Source organism: Pteropus alecto, unplaced genomic scaffold (genome assembly GCF_000325575.1).
Source record: "Pteropus alecto unplaced genomic scaffold, ASM32557v1 scaffold113, whole genome shotgun sequence".
Classification (NCBI taxonomy): Eukaryota; Metazoa; Chordata; class Mammalia; order Chiroptera; family Pteropodidae; genus Pteropus; species Pteropus alecto.
Window position 1 is genome coordinate 3,384,712 of NW_006433949.1, and position 23,592 is coordinate 3,408,303.

Consider the following 23,592-nt stretch of genomic DNA (forward strand, 5'->3'; position numbering starts at 1 on the left):
TAGGGAAAGGTGTAGGCGGGTGTTGGGTTGAAGAGGTGTTGGGAGGGATAACCATTGTAATTCAGAGGACTGAGCAAGGCTAGGGCAACATGTCATCTTTAGGACATAATTATTGCCAGTGCCTCTGCAAGAAGACCCGAAGCGGGGAGTCTGAGCAGAGGCAGATAGACTAAATAATCTCTGGAAACTCCTGCTTTCCATGCTGTAAAAACAGCCATCTTTTCAACTTCAGAATGCTCAGAATTCATCCTAGCCATTGGTTGGCAGAAGAGTGGGTTAGAATTGGCTGTCCATCTTGAGTGACAGCTGACCAAAGCCATCAGCCAGGTATATAGGAAAAACACACTCCTGTGTTTCTTCTTTACTCACACACTCAGTACTTCTGACACCAGATGTGTGGGTTTTCCACACATCAAGCAATTCTCTGACACCAGCTACAATTTAACTCAGTTCTGACTCTGTCTTACTTGGAGATAGCATCAGATCCCAGAGGTTAAGGGCTCAGTCCTACAAGACCGCTCCCTCCCCACTTTAGACGCCAGTCACAAGCCCAGGCTGTCACCTGTGCTTCTGACCGACCGGTTATAAATCAGGGTTCCCATGACCCCGTCCGTGGTTCATTCATTTGCTAAAACAGCTCACAGAACTCAGGGAAACACTAATATTTACCAATTTGTCAATTACTATTTTTATAATTATGTATTTATTATTAAATATGTAATGGAAATATATAATTTTTATTAAGTATATTTTTATTATATACTTCATGTATATAATATACTTCACACTATACTTTAGCTTAAAGTAACAAACTTACTATCTCATAGTTCTGGAGGTCAGAATTCCAAAATGGATTTCACCAGACTTATGTCAGGATGTCGTCAGGGCTGCGTTCCTTCCTCCATCTTTATATAACAGTACTTCGTGTATTATGTTTATTAAATATGTAATTATTATTATTAAAGGATAGGATTAAAGATACAGATGAATAACCAGATGAAGAGGTACGTAAAGCAAGGTGGGGGAGGGTCCTGTGTGCAGGAGCTTCTGTCCCCATAGAGTTGGGGTACGCTGCCATGTAGATGCGTCCACCACCCCAGAAGCTCTCTGAACCCCGTACTATTGGAATTTTTTTTTTTTTTGAGGCTTCATCATGTAGGCATGACGGATTATAAACTCCATTTCCAGCATGAAGTTTGGGGGTTAGAGCTGAAAATTCCAAGCTTCTAATCATGGCTCGGTCTTTCTGGTGACCAGCCAGCCCCGACCCGGGAGACCACCAAGGGTCACCTCGTTAGAAGAAAAGACACTCTAGGAAATTCCGAGGGATTTAGGACTTTGACGGCAGATGCTCCCATCACTCAAGAAATTACAAAGGTCTTAGGAGCTCTGCGTCAGGAACTGGGATCAAGGACTGAATGTTAAAACAAAAGATTCTTCTAACACCCCCATTTACAAGGGGGGCCGGGGGTTGTATGTCAGGATCCAGGGGGCAGAGACCATTGTGTATATTTCTTCTTATTTCACACCAAGGCAATCCGAGTCTGATTTTGCCACACACACACCCCCACCCACACACACCCACACACCCACACACACACACACACACCCACACACACACACACCCGACATCTCACCTGCACTCTCCTCCCCCACCTTGTGATTTACCCAATTGAGCCCAAATCTTAGGCTGTTGAGGTTTTCTTAGATGAAGACATAGCTCTGGTGCCCAGAGGCAGTGCCAGGAAGTCTAAAATGGCATCAAGACCAAAAAAAAAAAGAGGAAAGGCAAAACGGGGAACACTGGGTCTAAAACAGTCCACAATGTCCCCCACTTGCCCCTCCTGAGACCACAGTAACCATTACCCTTTGCCCCGTTGATCTCACGTCACATACCAAGTGGCCCTAGGGACTTGACACCTGGAAGCAGCATGGCCTAATGGTTATGCACATGGGCTTCGGCATTGGACATGTCTACATTCAGGTCCCAGCTGTACCCCTTTCTAGCTGTGACAAATGACAGTCTTAGATTCCTCACCTGTCAGCTGATGACCATAATAGCACCTTCCTCCTAAGGACTAACCTGGTAAGAACCATTGCTGGTGAGAAATAGAAAGTGTTTTGCCCTGTGCCTAGCACATGGTCAGCTCTCAGTGAATGATTCACAATACTCCTAAGTGTGATTCATGACTGCTAGCTCTGTACAGACGAGCTGTGCGACCTTGGGTAAGTTAGTTAGCCTCTGTATGCCTCAGTTTTCTGATCTATAAAATGGAGGTGATGGTTGTGCTGGATGCCTTTCTTCTGGCCCTTTAGATACGCTCTCTGCCCTTCTTAACCTGCTCTCTGTCCAGGAGGCTGACCTGGGTGGACTGTATCACTGGCCTCCCGTGGCCCCTGGCGTCCAGTTGGGCTCAGCCAATGGGAGACCTGAAAGAGAGAGGCAGAGATATTTATTCCCCTAGTGTCTTAGTCTCCTGTGGCAGCTCTAACAAATTGCCGCATTTAAGCCACATTAGTGGCTTACAGCAACATAAATTTATTATCTTACAGTTCTCAAGGTCAGAATTCCAAAATGGGTGAATCACTTAGCATCCCTGAGCATGTTTCTTCCGGAGATGTTAACTAAACCCTGCTTGAGATGCTGCAAAGATAAAAAGACCTAATGTATGTGGACATAATGAGGGATGTGTTGGTCATCGGCTGGAGAGGGGGCAGGTGAGGCTTTGCAGCTCTTCACCACTGGTCCCACCTACCTCCCTGGCACCCTTACTCATTCTGCTCCCTCTCTTCTACCACCCCCTTGCTCTGTTCTCTGTGCTCCAGCCAGACCCTGCTGCTTTTATTTCTTCATATACATTAACTAGTTCCGATCTGACATATGGCAGATGCTCTTCTTATCCCATTTTCCAGATGAGAACATTGAAGGACTAGACACTGAGTAGCTAACCCTTACAGCTTCCAGAGGGGTCTATATGCTGTCCTATCTCGCACCCAGTACAGATGCTGATCCTTCTGCCTCAAAGACCCTTTTCCTTACTCGTGTCTTAACTAACTCTTGCTCCTTCTGCAGGTCACAGCCTCTTAGAAACCTTCCCTGCCCCTTCAGGCTAGGGATAGCACCCCTACTGAGGACCCACAGCACCCTAGACTCTCCCTATTCCAGCACTCACACCCTGACTGTGAGTGCTTGTTTAGTTGTCTGCCTTCTCTGCTTGATTGCAACCTCTGTGGCAGCAGGAAATGAATACAGCTAGCTTGTTGATAGATTACCCGTATATGACATGCACTCAGAAATGTTCATTGTATGCATGTATATATATTTGGGTGGGTGAGTGGGTGGATGGGTGAATAAATGTATAGGTAGGTAGATAAATTGGATGGACAGATAGGAAAGTTGGTGGATATATAGATAGATGGGTAGGCAAGTGATTGGGTGGGTGAATATTTGGATGGATGGATGGGTGGGTGGATGGATGGATGGATGGATGGATGGATGGATGGATGGATGGATGGATGGATGGATGGTGGATGGATGGATGGATGGATGGATGGATGGATGGATGGATGGATGGTTGGATGGATATATATTTGAATGGAGGGGTGGATGGATGAATGGATAGATGGATGGATATTTGAATGGATGGGTGGATAAGTGGATGGATGAATGGACGGACAGTCGGACGGGTGAATAGATTTATCAGTAGTCTAGTCAGCTACACTAACTCTCACCACCTCTTCTGTAGTGAGAGCTTTTTTTCCATTCTCAGCTCAGCTCGAACCTCTTGTATTTGGTAGGTGTTCAAACACCTCTGTCACGAAGACACAGAAATCCACAAGGCAAAGTCATACTCACTTCTCTGTGCTAGAAAGGACACTGTAAGGAGGCTCAGAGAAATCTGGCAACCAAATTAATGGTAATAAATATGGATAAACGTTGCTCAGCGATTCCCGGGAGCCAGGCAGTGTGTTAAGCAATGCCATTTGTTCAAGAAATATTTGCTGAATGCCAGCTCGGTGGCAGGCACTGTACTATGCTCGGGGATACATCAGCGAACAAAGTAGACAAAAAAATTCGTGTACTCATGGAGTTTATAGCCTTGAAGACACTGCCTTGTTTAATCGTAACGATCCTGGGAGGGTGGGTACCGTTCACATCTCTTTTCACAGAGCAGAAATTGAGTTAAACGACTTGCCAAAGATTGCAAACCTTGTGATAACGGTACTAACAGCAGTAGTAGCAGCTCAGACGGAGTCAACCCTTTGCATGGGCCTGGACGGCTCTAACTCATTTCCTTCTGACAGCTGTCTTACAGGTCAGGTGCTGTTGTTTGTGTGTGGGGGGGGGGGCGGTTATTGAAGTAAAATTCACATAAAATTCACAGTGTTGTGTCACCATTACCTGTGTCTAGTTCCAAGACATTTTCATCACCCCGAAAGGAAACCCTGTCCCCGTTAGCGGACACTCCCTCCCCCAATCCCTGGTAACCACTAACCTGCTTCCTTCCTGTCTTTGGATTTACCTATTCCGGACATTTCGTATAAATGGGGTCATACATTATGTGATCCTTTGTGTCTGGCTCCCTTCCCTTACCATAATGTTTTCAGGGTTCATCCACGCTGCAGTATGTGTCATTGCTTTTTGCGATTGAATAATATTCCATTATGTGGCTAGACCACCATTTATTTATCCATTTACCTTCCGATCGACATTTCGGTTGATTCCACTTTTTGGCTGTTGTGAGTAGTGCTGCTTCGAACGTTCTTGGACAAGTCTCTGTTTGCACTGTTACCCAGTTTTTCTGGGTCAATACTTGGGAGTGGAATTGCTGGCTCGTATGGCAGTTCTGCATTTTACTTTTTCAGGAACTGTCAAACTGCTTTCCACAGAAGCTACGCCATTTTACATTCCTGGCAGGTGCTGTTTTTTATCCCGAATGCAGTGGAAAGTTAGAAAGTAGCCCAAGGTTACGTAGCTTCGAAGTGGCTGAGCCAGGATTCACACTCAGGCATCTCGACTCCAGAACCCCTGCTCTGAGTCACTCGATCATACTTCCTCCCATCTAAGGTCTCTGGATTTCATTTGGTACGTTCTGCAGAGTTGATCGAGGAACAGAATCCCCATATACCATCCACATAAAATTTCCCCAAGTTCAGGCCGTAGCTACCTCACTTCCTTCTTCATATGGGCACTGCCGAGGGCCATGGGGCAGGGATGGGACCCTGCACCCCTTCTATGCACAACCAAGGTGTGGGCGACAGTTATTAATGTCTCCCTGGCAACTGTCCAGCTCCCTTTTTCTGATTATTATTATTTTATTCAGCGAGATTAATGTGCCAGGTCAGAGCATAATCCAGCCTGTAAAAAGTGATGTGAATAGTCTTCTCAAGATAAATTGCAGGCTTGGAAAAGGTTCACAGCCTTTCCTTGCCTGTCTGAGTGCTCTCCCAAATCCTCATCAATCCTTGTCTGGGCAGAAGAAAAGGATGGGTCTTCATTTGTAGCTGGGGGGTGAGGGGGAGCAGAGCACATCTGTCAGGGACCCCTAATGGCTCACAGCACAGATGCTCTTTCTTGTGCCTCCACGCCATCCTCTGAGAGGGTGGGTTGGTTTTTAATATTACAGTCATTATACCGGTAGGGCTTCTGGCATTTGGGTTTGCCTGATGGCCCCACCATCCCTGAGTGAGCCACCAGTTCCCAAGTGCCTTTCAACACCGAGGCTCTGCCGGGAGGGCATCCTCTTGCACCTGGGCCTTCCAGGAGAGCCATGCCCATTGGCCAGCCAGGATGGGGGTGGGATTAACTAACGATGGCGACCACTGACTGATCTTCAAACTCAGTCCCAAACCATCGTGCTGGCTAGGTGTCTAGAGCAGCCACTTGTCATAAATCCAGATAACTTATAACCCATACATCTCGTGCTGCCCGATCTGGCTCCTGCCCACTTCTCTGACCTCATCACCCATGACTCTCTCCTTTGCTCACTTTGGACCAACCACCGGTGGCCTCGCGGAGCCCCGGTGCATCCAGTGCCTGCCTTCTCAGACCCTTTGCACTTTCTCTTCTCTCTGGGGAAGTTTTCCCTACGTTCTCATCATTCAAGTCTCACTCAAGTGTCACTTCCCCTGTCTCTTCCCTGACTACCCCGTGGAAAGTGGTGGCTCCTAACGTGCATCGTCATCACATTTTGTTTCCTTCCTAGTGTGTACCAGTATCTGAAGCGATCAGATTGTCTTGTGTTTCTTTTCTGTCTCCCCCTGCTAGAGCGTGGACCATTACGTCTGTTTGAGTCCCAGAAAATGCACAATAGATGCTATGGGCTGAATGAAGCACGTCCTGTTAATTATCTATTAGGGGCTTAAAACCAGGCCTGCTGCTGCCCCCCTCCCCACGCCCATATAGAGTTCTTGTCCCTCTTTCACTGATCCCACTGACGTTATTCGGGACCTGTTTGCTTACAGGGGCAATGCTGGACCCTGAAAATATGAATACGAATAAGACACCATCCTAACCTTCATCTACGCACTTTATCCTCTGCGAACGAAACTTGTTTTTATATTAACCTAACCCAAACCAAGTTAAGAAAACAAATCTCTCATCACAGAAACATACAGATGGACTCCATCTCCTACCGTAAATGTTAGTAATAATTTAAAATTTTGACTTGTCTACCTCGTTCCTTCCCTTTATTAAAATGATATCTTTTGGGATCAGGATTGTAGAGCTGCTCTGTTCAATATGGCAGCCGCAAGCCACATGTGGCTATTAAAATTTAATTTAAATTAAATTTAAAATTCAGTTCCTCGGTTACACTAGCCACATTTCAAATGCTCGATAGCCACAAATGGCTGGTGGCTACCGTGTAAGACAGCACAGGTATAAAACATTTCCCTTATCATAGAACATTCCCTTGGACAGCACTGTTCTAGAACATTCTCAGTTCAACTTTTCAATAGTGTGGGTAGCAGGCAGCTGCCATTCTGCCCATTTCTCAGATGGAGAAACGTAAAAGCAGGTACTTGTCTAAGAACTTTCTGGCGGGTCACTAATAAATGGAGACAGGACTGCAGAGTAGAAAGAACACCCACCTTGAGTCAGCAAAGCTGGTTTCAGGTCCTGGCTCCTGGCTCCTGGACACTATCTGTGTGACCTTGGAAAAGTGACCTCACTCTTTGGAGCCCTCCACTTACTTATCTCTAAAGGGGTCATCTTTATCCTCTTGAAGTTACCAGGAGTAAGAAGGCCAGGTATCTAGTTGCTGGGTAGTTAGTTACTGGGACTAGCTATCCAAAGCAAGGAAAGGCTTCGCTGAACTGTTTTCTCCAAAGAATACAGCATTTGACCAGCTTTCTGTCTTCTTCATAAAAATAGGAAAGAGGAAGCCCTTCCCACGTCTGAAATCACAGCTAACTTCTAGTGCAGCGTGCATAGCCAAGCCATGGACAAGAGATTTCAATAGGGCAGGATTCCATGAGCTCTCAGCCCCAGCGGTTTGTCTGTATCTAAGTACAGGATGGGGTCAGGGGAGGGAGGACGGAAGTAAGAAAGGTGGTTTTCTCTGACGCAAGAGCCGAGAGGATTCAGGAGGCTTTTTGTGCCATTAAAATCCCTCCGTTTTCTGGGCCTTGCATTTTTTCCCTCAGAGTGATTTCCCACTGATGGTGTCCTCTTCCCTCTTGGAGACCAAGCATTCCCATCTCCCCAGCATGCAGATATCTGTCTACCCTGGGGGCAGGTCTGGGTTTCCCAGGTCTGAGCTGATTCTCACAGGACACCATCACCATTCTGTGTCTAAAGGTCTAGAACTTCTCAAAGAGTCAGCTGCATTTGCCCAACTGTCCTCCACACGGCGGATCGGGAAGGGGTCAAACTAGTGATCCCAGCTACGGGGACATTTGGCAATTTCTGGAGATATTTTTTGGTTGTCACAGCCGGGAGGGGTTGCTATACTGGTATTTAGTGGATCAAGACCAGGGATGCTGGTGCACATCCCACAACACAGGACAGCCCCCCGAAACCGAGAATGATCCAGCCCCAAATGTCAGTGGTGCCGAGGCTGAGAAACCCTGAGTTCAGTATTTGCTTTATGGCCTTGGGTCAGATCCTCTGCTGTTACGGGCTGAACTGTGTCCTGTCAAAATTCGTATGTTGAAGTCCTAACCCCTATTACCTCAGAATGTGTCTGTATTTAGAGAAAGATTCTGTAAAGAGGTAATTAAGTTAAAATGAAGTCATTAGGGTGGGTCCTAATCTAATTGACTGGTATCCTTAGAGGAAGAGGAAATTTGGACACAGATACACACACAGGAAAGTTCACGCGAGGACACGGAGAAAGGACGGCCATCTGCAAGCCACGGAGGGAGGTTTCAGAAGAAACCAACCTGCCGAAACCTTGCTCTTGGGCTTCCGGTCTCCTGAACCGTGGGAAAGTACTTTCTGTGATTTAAGCCACCCAGTCTGTGGTGCTTCGTGACGCCAGCCCTACGAAACTAATACACTTGTGAGCCAATTTACCTACAGTTCTTGCATCCATTCAGATGCCTCCTAACTTCTTACCTTCCCCCCGTTTATTGAGGATACTTCATTTTTTAACTAGGTTATATAATCACAGGGTCCAAGAGTCAGAACACCAAGAACAGTGTATAGTAGAAAGTCTCCTTGTGTTTCCTACCCCCCAGATACCCATTTACTCTCCTAGGGGATGATAACATCTACCCTGAAGCTTTTCATAGCTGTCGTGTACATACACAGTTTGAAATGCATGGGTCCACTTATAGGTGGATTTTTTCGATATGTACTGTAAATGTATTTTCCTTATGATTTTTAAAATCATTTTTCTCTAGATTACTTTGTAACAACACAGTATATAATACATGTAACATAGAAAATAGGCATTAATCAACTGTTTATTTTATTGGTTAGGCTTCTGGTTAATAGTAGGCTATTAGTAGGTAAGTTTTGGGGGAGTCGAAAGTTATACGTGCATTTTCGACTGCACAGGGGGTCGGTGACCCTAACCCCCACATTGTTCAAAGGCCAACCGTACAAGCAAATGCATGTCTATATTCATCCCACTCATCTTTATATATTCAAACAGCAATATTCTACACAGCTCCTACTTTAGGATTAGATAGAACCATCTCTGTTGGAGATTGTCCCAGGCAAATATATACAGAAAGCCAGTGTAATGGTCAGAAGGCGGACTGGCCTGTGTTCAAATCCTATTTGCAAAACCCTTTGCCATTTACCACCTGTGTGACCCTGTAAGTTACTTCACCTCTGCTTGCTTTCCTTTCCTCATTTATAACATGAGATGATAATAGTGCCTGCCTGCATTAGTTTTCAATGGCTGCCTAACAAATGACCACCAATTTAGCAGCTTAAAGAACACTCATTGATTAGTTCACAGTTCTGTAGGTCAGAAGCCAGGCCAGCTTGACCGTGTTTTCTGTATAGGTCCTCATAGGTCGGTCAAAGTGTTAGCCAGGCTCCTATCTGGAGATTTTGGAGGAGAACCTACTTCTAGGCCCATTCAGGTTGTTGGCAGAATTCAGTTCTGTGGGTTGTAGGACTGAGGACCCCATTGATTTGCCGGCTGTCCTCCAGGGCTCACTCTCAGCTCCCAGAGACCCCTCTCTGGTCTTTTCATGTGGCCTCCTCCATCTTCAAGCCAAAAAGGATGTGGGGAATGTCTGTGCTGCTTCACCTCTCTCTGACTTCTCGCTTTTGAAGGGCCCACGTGATTAGATCACGAACCCAGATAATTTCCCTTCTGATGAACTCAGAATCAGCTGATGCGGAACCCCAATTACATCTGCAAAATCGTTTTCGCAGTGTAACATCATCCAGGTGGCGTATCTCATCCTGGTCACAGTTCTGGGCATTAAAGTGGAAATTTGGGAGGTCGGCCCAACATGCGACCTCAGATGGTGTGAAGATGCGATCGCACGTCTCATAATATGCAATATTTAAAAGCTGCTGCTTTTAACAGCTGGATTTTTGTGTTGTGGAAACTGTTTAAATTTATTATAGATTTTTTTTTAAAGGGATTCCTCTCAGGACACTTTGGATAGGTGTGAATTGTTGAGCGCCCTTTGACCCATTGATTCTGTGGTTCTGCTGGACTCAGCTTAGATGTCACTTCCCCCTAGACCCCTTCAGGCAATGTTAGTTCCCTCATTTATTTCCCTATGGCCCCCTCTCTTCCAGCACTTGCCTCTCTGCTCTATAATTGTCTGGGTTCTTGTCTCCTCCACTGGACCATACATTCTGAGGGGTGGACATATGTCTGTCTCATTCACTGATGCAGCCCACCTCTTACAAACGCCGTACAGCGACTCCGAGGGAATAGCCAAGTTTGCCTAAACCCACTTTACAGATAAAACTGAGGCTCAGGGAGACTAAATAGTCCATCAAGGTCACCAGGCTTATAGGTGGCAAAGCTGAGATCCAAACCCAGCTCTTTTGACTTGAGCTATAACTATAAGAACAACAGCTAATACTTCTCAGGCCTTCTTGTTTGTTTATGTCTCCATTGTGCAAAGTGCTTTATTTGCATCTTTTCATTTGGTCCTATCAACAGTACTACGAGATAAATACTGTTGTTATTTCCATTTTACAGATGAGGACACTTAAGTGTCAGAGTCACCCAGGAAAGTCATCCAGGGGGTGAGCAGTGAAGCCAGGGTGTGAGCCCAGCAGGTGCTCTGTCTGTGGCTGTTACTGAAGGTGTTGGCCTTTTTTTTTCATCATCAGGTTTCACTGGAACAGAAAAGAAAGCCCTCAGCAAAGATACCAATCATTAGCAACATTAGAATCACCTAATGTTTAGTGTGCTTTAAAAACACTCACCTCCATCTCTTTCATCGCCAAGAAGATTCTAGAGCATGTAAGCAAAACATTGTCTTTCTCTGGAAGCACTGTGGGGTCATGGAAAGAGCAGACTTTGAAATTAAATAGGTTCAAATTCTAGCTCCCCCATCTTCTGCCTCTGGGACCTGGAGTAACCTCACCGAGCCTCAGTGTCCCCATCTTTAAGATGGGAATATCAGGTTACCTCATAACCCTGTTGTGAGAATTAATTAAAATGACACCGGTCAAGTGCTGGCTAGTTAATTATTGTTATTCCAAAGAAGATAGCGTTGCCAGTTATCCATTTATATTTTAAAGCAAGCAGGAAAGTCAGAATCGAACCAAAAGTAGAGAGAACAAAAATACCATTTACTAAACTACGATTCTGGAACCTTAGGGAGATGTCAATGGGCATTTTATTAAAAGGTGTTCTGTGGTCAGATAACTTTGAGAAATGCCTTAAACGTTATCCGCCATTTGCACATTAGCTTAGTAAAGGCTCTGAGAAGTCCTGCAGTCAGGAATCTCATTTCACTTTGACATTTCCCCAACTTGTTAACCGCGGAATCATTTTACTGAGGATCACAGTATGCCGCAGAATCTAGTTCAGGGGTTGGCAAACTACAACCGGTGGACCTAATAAAGTTTTAGTGGAATATAGCCACCTTAGGTCATTTACATATTGTCTGGGTCCACTTTCAGGCTATGGTGGCAGAGTTGAGTGGTGATGACAGAGTCTGTATGACCCACAAAACCTAAAATATGTAGCGTCTGGCCCTTTAAGAAAAAGTTTGCTAACCTTTCTCTGGAATTTACATTCCTAATTCCTTCTAGTTTGGCCTTTGCAGTAGAGCCGTGTTTAAGGGGGAAGTCAGTATTCTGTAGTAGACAGACACTTTGGAAAATAGAAGACCCCAAGGAGTGAAATATGGCCAGGAGGCTCTGCCGGAAACTAACACAAGTGACTTTGGCCAAATGTCAGTTTCAAGAACTTGACTCTTTGAAATTGCCAGGCTAATTTTTAGTTTTACCCTAAGGCAACAGGCAGGCTGCAAGGACTCTTAATGTTCACACTCATCCCTAGGATTTGTTCTTTCTTTGCTCTGCTTGAAGTTGGTAGTCAGGTACCTACTAATCCCTAGAGAAGTGCCGAAGTCTGAAATGGCAGAAAGCCTAGGAGCTTCAGCTTATCAGCCTGTGCCTGTGTCAGGCATCGCTAATCTGTCATGGCCCTACTTCACCCAGATGCATCTCAGTGCAGCAATTCAGACAGCCCCTACCAATCAATGTCAGTGTAAAATGAAGCCTAAACCTTAACTTCAGTTCTTTGTAAAGAAAATGGACCATTCTGGCATCGCAGAGCTCTGTAGCCATACAGCTGATTGGGGATAATCTCCTTTACTTAAAGTCAGTTGATTACAGATGGTAATCACATTTACAAAATACCTTCTAAGCAACACCTACATTAGTGTTTGATTACATAACGATATTGTAGCCTAAATCAAAACAAAAACAAACCATCACAATCCTCCATTAAACAAGAGGCTGATTTGGAGACTGAGGCCAATGTTTTATGTCAAGGAAGTTTCTATCTAGTCCAATTTATTGGAATTTTTTAAAAGAAAATCATTGTTGAATTTGATCAAAAATCATTTGATTTTTCTCCTTAGATCTGTTTATGTGAAGAACTACATTATTAGATTTCTTATTATGCAGAGCCTTGCATTCTTGGAACAAACCCCACTTGATCATGATGTAGTATCCATTTGATATGCTTCTGGATTCCGAGTGCTACTATTTTGCTAAGGATTTTTGCATCAGTAATCATAAATGTTCCTCTCCCTTTGTAAGTGACTTCCCTGAAATTACTCTCATCATTTTCATCTCACTGGCCACCACTTAGTCACAGTTGCTGCATGGGTAGCTGAGGAGCATCTTATAGCCGGGTGCCTGTGGATCTGAGCAAAAGTCAGATGCTTGTTTTAGAGGAGGAAGGAGAGAATGGACATTGGGAGGCACAGCAGTCTCTGTCCCAGAATGATTATCCCTGGTTTGTAAAGAGAGACTCAAGGCCCGGCCAGGTGCGTTCACTTACCCAGGGTCACAGAGCAAGTCTGTGGCAGAGCTGTGACTTCAGCCTGGGTCTTCCAGATGCCGAGGGACCCATAATGATAAAATTTTTAAAAAATCTAGGATTATAATAAAAGCTAATGTGCCTAGTACAGTTCTGAGTGCTCCGTAGATGTGAACTAATTTAATCCTCACAACAGCCCTATTATCCCCAGTTTGCAGGTCAGGAAATAGGCACAGAGAGGGTAAGTGACTCGCCTAGGGCACACAGCTGGTAAGCGGCAGGACTGGGATTTGAACTCGGGCAGTCTAGTTCTAGAACCCCCACTCTGCACATCTTCCCCCACGCTCACCCTCCTGACTCCATTACCCCACCTCACATGGCAGCAGCAACCACTCCATGCAGCCCAGGGCCAGTCAGAATCAGAATCACTCCCAGCAATCCAGGCGCCTCACGCCCTCATCTCCCAGGCCCTCTGGTCCAGAATCTCCTCCCTTCGCTCCCCTGCCCGCCGCCTCTGTCTCCAAGGCCCGCACATCATTTTTTGTTGTTGATCTTGTTTTGTTTTTGATTTTTCCCTTCACTCCATTCCCCGGGAGACTCTCAAAGGCTGCATTCTGCCACCAAGGGACACAGAAGGGACAGAGCCAGAGCCGGCACCTGGGACTTTCCGAACCTCAGCCTCCAGCCTCCTCCCAGTTGTCGGAGGAGCCTTTGGGTTATTTGTTTATTTATCCTGCATGGCTCCACACCCCCCAAGCTGTTGCTCCCCACTGGGGAAGATGAAAAACGGCTTCAGACAATGGAAGACGAGGCTTGCCACATGGCCCCCTCAGTTTAATTTCCTTTAATTCATTTTATATTGAACCAAATGATACTGTTTGTTTTTAATGGCAAACACTCAGCACGGAGGAGGGGCGGCCAGGCCTCCTCTTGGGGAAATTAGGAACACAGCTGCTATTTAAACTCCTGCCACCCCTACTCCCCGCCCCACCCCCAGCACTGGGCCTTTGCAAATCACTTTTCAGGTTGAAAGATGATACCTTTCACCATCTCAGATGGTCACTGTGGAGAGAGCTGGCCAGGGCTCTGCTCAGCTGTAGTCAAGGCCTCTTAGGGCAGCCACCCCATCTCAAGGCCCGCCCTTCTCTGGGAATAACTAGATATGCAGGAATAAGCAAGAACAGGAGCCAGGGCCGTGGCTGTTCTCGGTGTTCCTACTCCATTACCCATCACTGAGAGTCCCGGGCAGGCAGGCACCTGGCCAAACCAGCGTCCATCCAGAGCCCTCTCCCAGGAAGCAGGGAGGTTGAGAGCATTCATTCATTCAGTACCTGGGAGCACATCACGGGTCAGTCTGCATTTTAACCAGATCCATGTGCTTGTGAAAGTTGGAGAGGGCCTTCCGCCTTAGCCGGGTGGCGGCCTGCCGTCCAGCGCTCCTTCGAGTCTGAGATAAGCCAGCATCCTTCCGGAGTCCTTATTGGCTTAGGAGCCCAGAGTCAGTTTCGGTTCCTCACAGGTGAAGAGAACTTGAATCTGTGTACCAGCGCCTTTGGCAGAGGCTGGGGCATCCACAAGCCTTTGACCTGGCTTTGGCAGAAGCTGGACTACGATGAATTATGCCCAGATTGGACATTCCAGAGGCCCCCGCCAATCCCTCAGAGGCTGCGCTGCACCTCTGCCCGCTTGTTCACAGACTGTTAGACCTTCTTAGGCTACAGATGAAGAAACCAAGGCCCCACAGTTACTGGTTCCAGGTCACATGATTTATTCGCTCATATATTCATTCTACGAATATTTATTGGACATCAACAGAGAGCCAGGCATCCTGCTAGGTGTGGGGGCTACCAGACCCAGGACTGTCAAGCTCAAAGCTCAGAGCCCAATGGCAGACGGAGAAACAATAAGCCTAGGGCACCTTGGAAAACAGAGAAGGAGCATTAACCCAGCCCCCAGCACAGTCTTCCTAGGTAGGGTGACCTCAGAACTGAGTTTTAAAGGATGGATGAGAGTTAGCCAGGCAAAACAGCCGAAAGGGCATACCAGGAAGAGGGGACAGCCGGAGCCACAGCACAGAAGTGGGAAACGGTTTGGCGTGTGCATTTTTCTAGATAACTCGAACTTCTCCAAGGATGACACCTGCTGTGCTCATGCTTAGGCACAGTGATGCGTAGTAGGTGTGCGATGACTCTCAAATGGCCAGATGAGTGCATGTAGGTGGTTGGTGTGAATCTGCATACGGGGCAAGGCGGGGAGACCCCAGTCCCCGCCAGGCTCTCAGGCCCACCCTGCCCTACCTTTCCCGGCCACATTGTGGGATCACGGTGGTGGCCCCTACTCTGGGGTGCTGCAGGGAGTAATTAGCCAGCTAAGTGGTGATTATCTTGCTCTTCTCCAGCTAAATGGTTAGGGAGGCAGCCGGGCTCCCCGAGGTGGCCTCGGAGGCGTCCACTTCGCCTTCTCCCTCCGGGCGGGGGCCTGGAGTTGTGCTGGGGCAGCGGCTCCCACAGGTCTCCTTTCGTTGGCTTTCCCTGCTGCGGGTGGGGCTGTTCTGTCTCGCGTGTCCCCCAGATGTTCCTCCATCCCCGGGGGAAGGAAGGAGCTCGGAACTGAGCTTTGGCCCACGGGAACGCCTGCTTACATTTCTCAGCTTGTCCGAAAAGTTCCAGAGTTGATTGGAAAGAGCTCGGCCTCTGGAGGCAGCCGGATCCCAGTTTGAACCTCGGTTCTCGCCATTTCCATCTGCATCGCCTCTGACTAGTCACCTCTTTGCCTCAGTGTCCTCCTGTGTAAAAGAGGTGATGCTGTCTGCCTCTCAGGGTTTTGGGGGAGCTTTGAAGTGAGTTAGAAAAGAAATCGAGAATGCAGGTGGAGTCGCTCTCAGCAGTTCCTGACGTGTAGTAGGCGCCCAGTGTGTGTGTGCAGTGGTCCCCCGTATCCGCGGTTTCACTTTCCACGGTGTCAGTTACTCGCAGTCAATCGTCCGAAAATAATAAACGGAAAATTCCGGAAATAAACAATTTGTCAGTTTTAAATTGTGCACCGTTCTGAGTAGCATAATGAAATCTTGCACCGTCCTGCTCCATCGGGCCCAGGATGTGAATCACCCCTTCGTCCAGAGTCTCCATACTGTACGTGCTGCCCGCCCGTTAGTCGCCTAGTAGCTGTCTGGGTTCTCAGATCAGTGTCAGAGAGAGAGAGACCACATTCACACAGCTTTTATTACAGTATGTTATTATAATTGTTCTATTTTATTATTGTCATTAATCTCTTATCGTGCCTAATTTATAAATTAAGCTTTATCATAGGTATGTATGTATAGGACAGAATATAGTGTATATAAGATTTGCTACTATTGCAGTTTCAGGCATCCACGGGGCGTCTTGGAACATACACCCTGCGGATAAGGGGGAACTACTGTGTATGTTTTTCTTTTTGTGCATCCTCGCTCATGACCCTCACGGGTCAGGACTCTATTGGAGGTTGTCGTTGGGGGTTGGAGGTAAAAACCAGGCCTCGCTGCCCAGTGGTGAGAGCCCACTAAGGCTTGGCAGACCTCTGGTTCTTCTTATAGGGGCCCACAAGTGCCAGGGTCAGACCTTTAAGGAAAGAAATGTTTCACTTCCTAATTACCTGCATGTGCCCAGCCCTAGGCTGGGTCTTGGAGCAGTCTGGGTTAGAATCTGGTTCGGCCATTGGCTGTATATCTTCAGTTAAGTGAGCTCACGGCTTCAAGCTTCTATTGCCACATGTGCGTATGAGACTGACAGGTAATGTTACCTGCTTCAAGGAGTGTGGAGCGAGTGAGGTCATGGATTTGGAAGGCTTAGCGCAGGGTTTTCAGTGCCTGCTAAAGCTTCGCTATGAGGGTAAGACCTTTCCTGCCTTCAGGGGTTTGACAGAGAGGTGGGGAGACAGATGCAGAAGAACAAGGACGGGAGAGAGGGAGCGGACCTCTGGAACTCCGACTTATTCTCCGCTGTGTCCTCATTCACAGTCCCTGGCACATCGCAGCCTTACATCAATAACGTGGCAAGCGATGGCAGCAGAGATGCAGCGGCAGAGGACAGAGGAGGGCTGTGCTGTCTGTTCCCACCTGGGCTTAGCCAGGCCGCTGCAGGAGTCTGGGGCTTGGTGTTACTGCGAGAGACTTGGCCCTGCACTAGCGGCTTGCCTGCAGCCAGGCTTCTGTGTTTCGGGCTGCTCCTGGTTTAAGGGTTTCAGTACACTGTCACGATCTTAAAGCTGCTCAGAGGCAGTGGAGTCTTCGAATGCTCACCTGGGCATCACCTCACCTCACCTCACCTCTCTCTCCAGCCTGACATCCCATCCGTCATTCGCCAGACGTTTTGAACTTTTTTTGGTCCCTCTCCCCTCATCCCCAATGCTGCTCTTTTTCTGTCACATCCAGGCCTTAGCAGGGAGGGATGGTTCCCTCTGCTGGAAACACTGTCTCCCTGACCCTCAGCCTGGCTGACCCCTGATTGCTCTCAGGTCTCCGTTTCTACCTCACTTTCTCTGGGAAGCCTGGACCTGACCCTAGCCCCAGGGGGGTTTGGTCGACTCACCTGTGTACTTCTGTGGTCCCTGGGTTGCTCCTGTTTTGTGAGCATCATGGGAGATTGCGATTGCTGGATTGTCTCTCCCCCTAGGCTTTGTGCTTGATGAGACAGAAACCAGGTCTCTCATATGTTTCATTTTATCCCTAGCACCGTGCATAGTACATAGTAGACACTCAGAATACACGGGTTGAACTAAGTAATTAGTTGAGTGTTGCACAGGCTTATGGTCTCTGAAGCAGGCCATGTGCAGTCAGTGTGGAGAGTCTTACTAGACTCGGAGTCAAAGAAGCAGGCTCCATCTCAGCTGCTCTGCTTAATAGCCATGGGGCCTCTGGTGACTCAGTAGACTTCTCTCAGCTTCACGTTCGTCATCTATACCGTGGGGATAGTAATCACACCGACGTGATGGTTAAACAGCGTCATGCCTGTGAATGAAGCCTTCCAGTCGCTGCAGCTCAGTAAGTTGTAGCCACGATTTCTTACTTAGTGAACAAAACAAAAGTAAGCAGAGGAAAGGGGGCCCTTGAAGGTGTGACAACATACCACCCCTCTGTCATTCCCCAGGAATAAAGACAATAATATTGTCATTGGAACATTCAAAAGCCAATTACGGCACACACACAAACTACATGCCAAGCACTGTCCTAGTCACTTTACATCCATCCATCCATCCATCCATCCATTCATTCATTCAGCCAGAATTTTTTTTGACCACCTACTCGGTGGCAGGCCCTGTGTTAGGTCCTAGGGATACAGCAGTGAATAAAACATAGTATCTACTTTCGGGAGACTTACATAAATAAGATGCTGAAATAAATAAGCAATATGTCAGGTGGAGAAGAAGAAATGAATGCCATGGTGTGGTTGCTCTTTTAACTAGGGCGATCAGAAAGGGAGTGCACCATGCAGATACCTGAGGAAGAATATTCCAGGCAAGGAAAACGGCATGTGCAAAGGGCCTGGGGTGGAAGCATGCTTGGGGAGCTCAAGGAGCAGCAAGTCAGTATGGCGAGAGCAGAATGGGGTCAGGGCCAGCTTCATGGGTGGGCAGGCTCTGCAGAAGGGCCCCACAGCTTAATGCTCTGCTGCTGCCATCTTGATATTCATTATTTTTAAACAAGAGGCCCGCATTTTCATTTTTCACTGAGTATTACAAATTATGTAGCCGGTCCTGGTGGCAGGAGGGATAATCAGAGAGGCGGCAGGGGACCACAGCACCAGAGGCCACTCTCAACCCCAGGCATGCTTTCTGGCCTTCTCCCGTCCTGTGTCATAAAGCCAGCCAGCCCTTCAAGGGGAGGCCTTCAACGAAGATTCTCTGACCATTTGATCCTGACACTGTCCTCGTGACGGTGGCAACTGTTTCTTCTCTGTATTCATTTCCTATTGCTACTGTGACAAATTAACACAAACTTAAAACAGCAAATTTACTGTCTAACAATTCTGAAGGTTAAAAGTCCAAAATCAGTCTTTCGAAGCTCAAGTCCAAGTGTCAGCAGGGTGGTTCCTCCTGGACGCTCTAGGGGAGAATCTGTCCCCTTGCCTTTTCCAGCTTCTAGAGGCTGCCTGCCTTCCTTGGCTTGTGGCCCCTTTGTCCATTTTCAAAGCACATCTCTCTTCTCTCTGACCCCCCTGCGTCTTTCTAACAAGGACCTTTGTGGTTATCACGGGCCCACTCAGATAATCCAGAAGGATCTCCCTAACTCAAGATCCTGAATTTAATCACATCTACAAAGTCCCTTGGGTCATGTAAGGTGACGTAGCCACAGGTTCCAGGGATTAGGTTGTAGACATCTTTGGGAGATCATTCTTTAGCCTGCCACATCCCCCACTTTGCAGATGAGGAAACTGAGGCCCAGAGAAGAGATGTGATGGGCAAAGTCACCGTGTCAGCAAACGGACAGGCAAAGTGGACAGATCTGCATGTCTGTCTAGTTCCAAGCCATGGACTATACAGACTGCCAGGAAAAGAGGCACCTTCTGCCCATCTCTACCTCTCTCCCTTGCACCTAAGCTCTAGTGCCTTAGGAGGCAGCCAGGCTTGGGTAGTTGCGGCCCAGAGTGTTTGTGCCTACTATTGCAGCCGACATGGGGACAGATAAACACATCCATCCATCTGGGACCGGAACAGAGGGAAGAGGTCGTCTTTCTGCAGCTAACAGGGTGCCAGCCCCCTTCAGGCTTAATCATCAACACCTCATAATTGGGCCTCTCCTGGGTGGTGGGGAGCAGGGCCCTGTTTGTAAGAAAGCTCCTGATACGCAAGTTGCTGGGATGTGGCCTGGGCCCTGCTTGTTCATCAGCCATGGCTCTTAAATAAGGTGACCGTAGCCAATAAAACTGGGTGCTCGGCTGCTGCGGTTGTGGGGCCGGTTTGTCTCACAGCCTGGCGACTCCTGTGGGCCTCAGCCTGGCCCCAAGGGCTCTGTCAGGTAGCCCCCAGGCCCCCGCACCAGGGCCGATCCCAGCCATCGGCATGCTCTCTGGCCTCCTCCTCATCCCAGGAATGGAAGCCAGAAGAGCAGATAGAGGGCCTTTATAGGGAATTGGGGATGCGAGGGAGAAGATGGTATCCTGTTATGAGGAGGCAGGATGTGATGGTGGGTAAGATCATCCGTGCTGACATCAGACAGACCTGGATTCAAATCCCACCACTGTCACTTATTAGTTCCATGATGTTAGGCAAAATGGTCAACTTTTCTGAGCCTCTACAAGTTGAGGGTCCTAATTTGCCTCCTGCCTCATGGAGTTGTTATGGTGAATTTTAAAAGTGGACAAGCAAATTTTCAACTTATGCCTTTTTATTTTTTTTTGATAACACATGTAAGTTATTAAAAAGTAATAACAAAGACTCATATACCCAACTTAAAAAGCAGAAAATTAATGGTACCTTAGAAGCTCCCTGTACACGCCTCCTGGGTTCCATCCATCTCCCTCCCTCTCTTCACCCATAGGAAACCATGGGGTTTTCGTGGTTACCATTCCTTTATTTTCCCTGAGTCTGCTTTTTTTGTAGTTTTTATTCCCGCTTTCTTGCTGAGCTATCATTAAAGACCAGAGCAGGCATAAACAATGTATATCCTCCTCCCTTTTCCTCCTGCCCTCTCCTCTCCAAGCAAGGGCACTGCTGTTTGGGACACCAGAACATCAAGCTTATCAGTACTATAGTAAACTTAGAATTAATAGGCTCTGAGTGAGCACCAGAGAGATGCTACTCTAAGGTGTACGTACCAAGAGTCTTGGGCGTCCTAAAAGTATGGAATACGCACAAGCATTATGCGACAAACCTGGGTTTGAATATCAGCCCTTCTCATCAGCCTGAGCCCCAATTCTTGGCATTCACTCCAAAAATATTTAGTGTCTACTGTATGACAGGTACTGCGTAGGTGTGGGGATGCAGTAGTGAATGAAGCAGTCAGGGTCCCTGCTTTCATTTAGTTGGGGAGGTCGCTATTAAACAAACAAACATACAAACATAAAACTTCAAATTGTGATAAGCACTAGGCATAAAATAATTCATGGAGGACTCATTTAGGGAAATGGGAAGGGCTTTCTATGTGGAAATGATATTTGAGCTGACACTTGTTCTTCCTTGCCATCTGACTTTGGTTAAAATAAATTCAGGTTTCTCATCCACAAGATGGAGTTGGAAATTACCCCCTCACACCTTTGCCCTTGGTAATAGGCCTTGACTCTGCCTGGCTCATCACAGCCGCTCAGGAAATGTCAGTTCCCTTACTCCCTATCCGTCCTGGCAGTGTACGTTGCAGGATCTGCACAGGAGCTGTGTTAATGAGGTTAGTAAGTGATGGAGAACCTGCTGCTGGCAAGTGAGTTGGAAGCTCTCTAAGAGGGTCCTGCCGGCCCCTCTTTGACTGCATTTGATGGCTGGCCCTGGGGGAGGGAGAGCAGAGACAGGGTATATTGTCCACTGTCAACAGGAATCCTAAATCTTTTTCTGGAGAAGGTAGTGTAGAGTAATAGGAAGGCTCTGCGGTAGAATCATATCCCAGCTCTGCCAGTCATTTCACCTCTAAGCCTCCTGTTCTCATCTGCAAACTAGTCCTTATAATACCTCTCGGGTGGGTTTGTCATATAAAACAGTAACTTTTAATATGTGAAGTGCCCAGCAAATAGTGGACGGGTACTCAGCAAGCCCGCATCTCTGACACTGAACCCATCAGAGCAGGGAGGAACTGGGAGGAAGGTACCGACGGGTTGGGCACATCCAGGCGGACGAAGAGGCGAGTCAGAGGGCTAATTCACATCATCTCGGTTCAAGGCCTTGCTCCACCCTTTTCTAACTAGGTAACCTGGCGCCAGGTCTCTCATCCCTGAACTTTGTCCCCCAGTCTGGAAGACAGCTAAGAATAGAATTCCCTTCACTGTGCGCCTGTGAAATCATGCGGGCAAGTCACCTGGCACAGTTCCTGACCTCAAGTCGAGGGGAGCTGGCGCGGTCACTCTCTACTGGACACAGGGCCATAGCGGGGAAATAATAGAATAAGAAGCAGAACGTAAAAGGCGGCTTCGCTTTGCACCAACAGCGACCTCCTTTGTCCGCGGAGGCCGAAGAGCTGCGGACTCTGGGCTCGGTATCGGCGCAGGGGTCTCCCCGAGGCCCCAGCCCGGAGCTGGCGGTGCACGGACCCGGGCGGCCGGGGGCGCGGAGCTGTGACCTCATCGGCCGGCGCCGTCCCGCGGGGCCATGAGATCATGAGATGCCGGCGCTCGCCGAGGAGTCGATTTGTTGGGAGCGCGGGGACAGCCGGCGGCCCGCCACGGTGATCTCATCCAGCCCCGGGGAGGGGGGAGGAGGAGGGAGGCAGGCAGCCCGAAGGGAGATTAATGGCCGCCGCCGGCCGGTGACGTCACCGGCAGCGCCTGTTGCCAGGCAACGCGGCTGCCTCTGGCCCCGCCCCCGCCAGCACCGTCCGCACTTGCTGTACTCAGCCTCTATCCTTCCTGGATCTCTCTTCTCTTTCCTTTTTTCCTTGGTTTCTTGTTGTTATTTTGAGGTATAAATTACTCACTATACATGCTCTAATTATAAGCATACAAAGCTCGATGCGTTTTTACATATGTATGTCCATATGTTTCTAGATATCACCGGCGCTCTCTAATAGAAATATAATGTAAGCCACACAGGCAAATTAAAATGTTCTAGTAGCCACATTAAACAAGTAAAAATTTATCCCAGTCTGTCCAAAGTATTATCATGTCAACTCAGTATAAAAATTTTAATGAAGTATTTTACCTTTTGGTTGTTTTTCTAAGACTGAAATTCCCTGTGTATTTTATACTTTCAGTACATCTCAGTTTGGATTTAGCCCCATTTCAAGTGCTCAGTAGCCACGTGACCAGTGGCTACTCTATTGGGCAGCTCGAGTATGGAACATTTCTACTACCTGGAAGGCTCCTTCATTCCCCTTGCTGGTCAGTACCCCTGCCAAGCGTAGCCATTATTCTGAATTTTCTCATCCCTTTTCAGCGCTCTCTCCCTACACACACCTTGTATCTTTTCTTTCCCTCTCCTTTCATCTCACTTTGTCTCCTAGAGTCTTCCTTTCTCTATTTCTCTTGTTGGCTCAAAGCAGGAGGTGGGAAGTCATACTGGATTTAAATCCCATCTCTACCCCTGTGTAGCGATTTGGACCACCTGCCTCATCGTTTGAGCCCCTCTTTTCTCGCCTGTTAACTAAGCTCATAAGAGTGTCCATCTCCTAGGGCTGTCAGAGTTTGGGGGCAGCACGCAACTACTGTGTTCCAGAGAAACTCGTCACCAAACCGTGAGCCAGCCCTAGTTCCCTTTTTCTGCTAGTTTCTATTCTCTTCAGTCTTGTAATTCCCTCCCTAGCTTAGTCTCCCACATGCTATGCCTCCCTCCCATGTCTTTTGAGCTTTCTCATCTGAGGAATGGGCATGATCACAACCTCTCAACCAGGGGAACATCTGATGTGCAATTCCTGGCCCATAGTGAGTGCTTAATAATAAAGGGATGACTTTTCCTCTTTGTCCCCTGCTGGCCTGGTTACTCATTCCTAGATGTTCTTTTCCTCTGCCATTTCTCTCCTCTCTTCTTCTGCCTACATTCTCATTTT

General features: G+C 47.6%; 1 protein-coding gene across 8 annotated transcripts in view; it reads left to right on the plus strand.

Annotated features, from left to right (window-relative positions):
• RNFT2 (ring finger protein, transmembrane 2) overlaps positions 1-23,592 on the plus strand; it is a 60,085-nt gene that overhangs the window by 16,362 nt on the left and 20,131 nt on the right. The gene's annotated exons all lie outside the window — the stretch shown is intronic.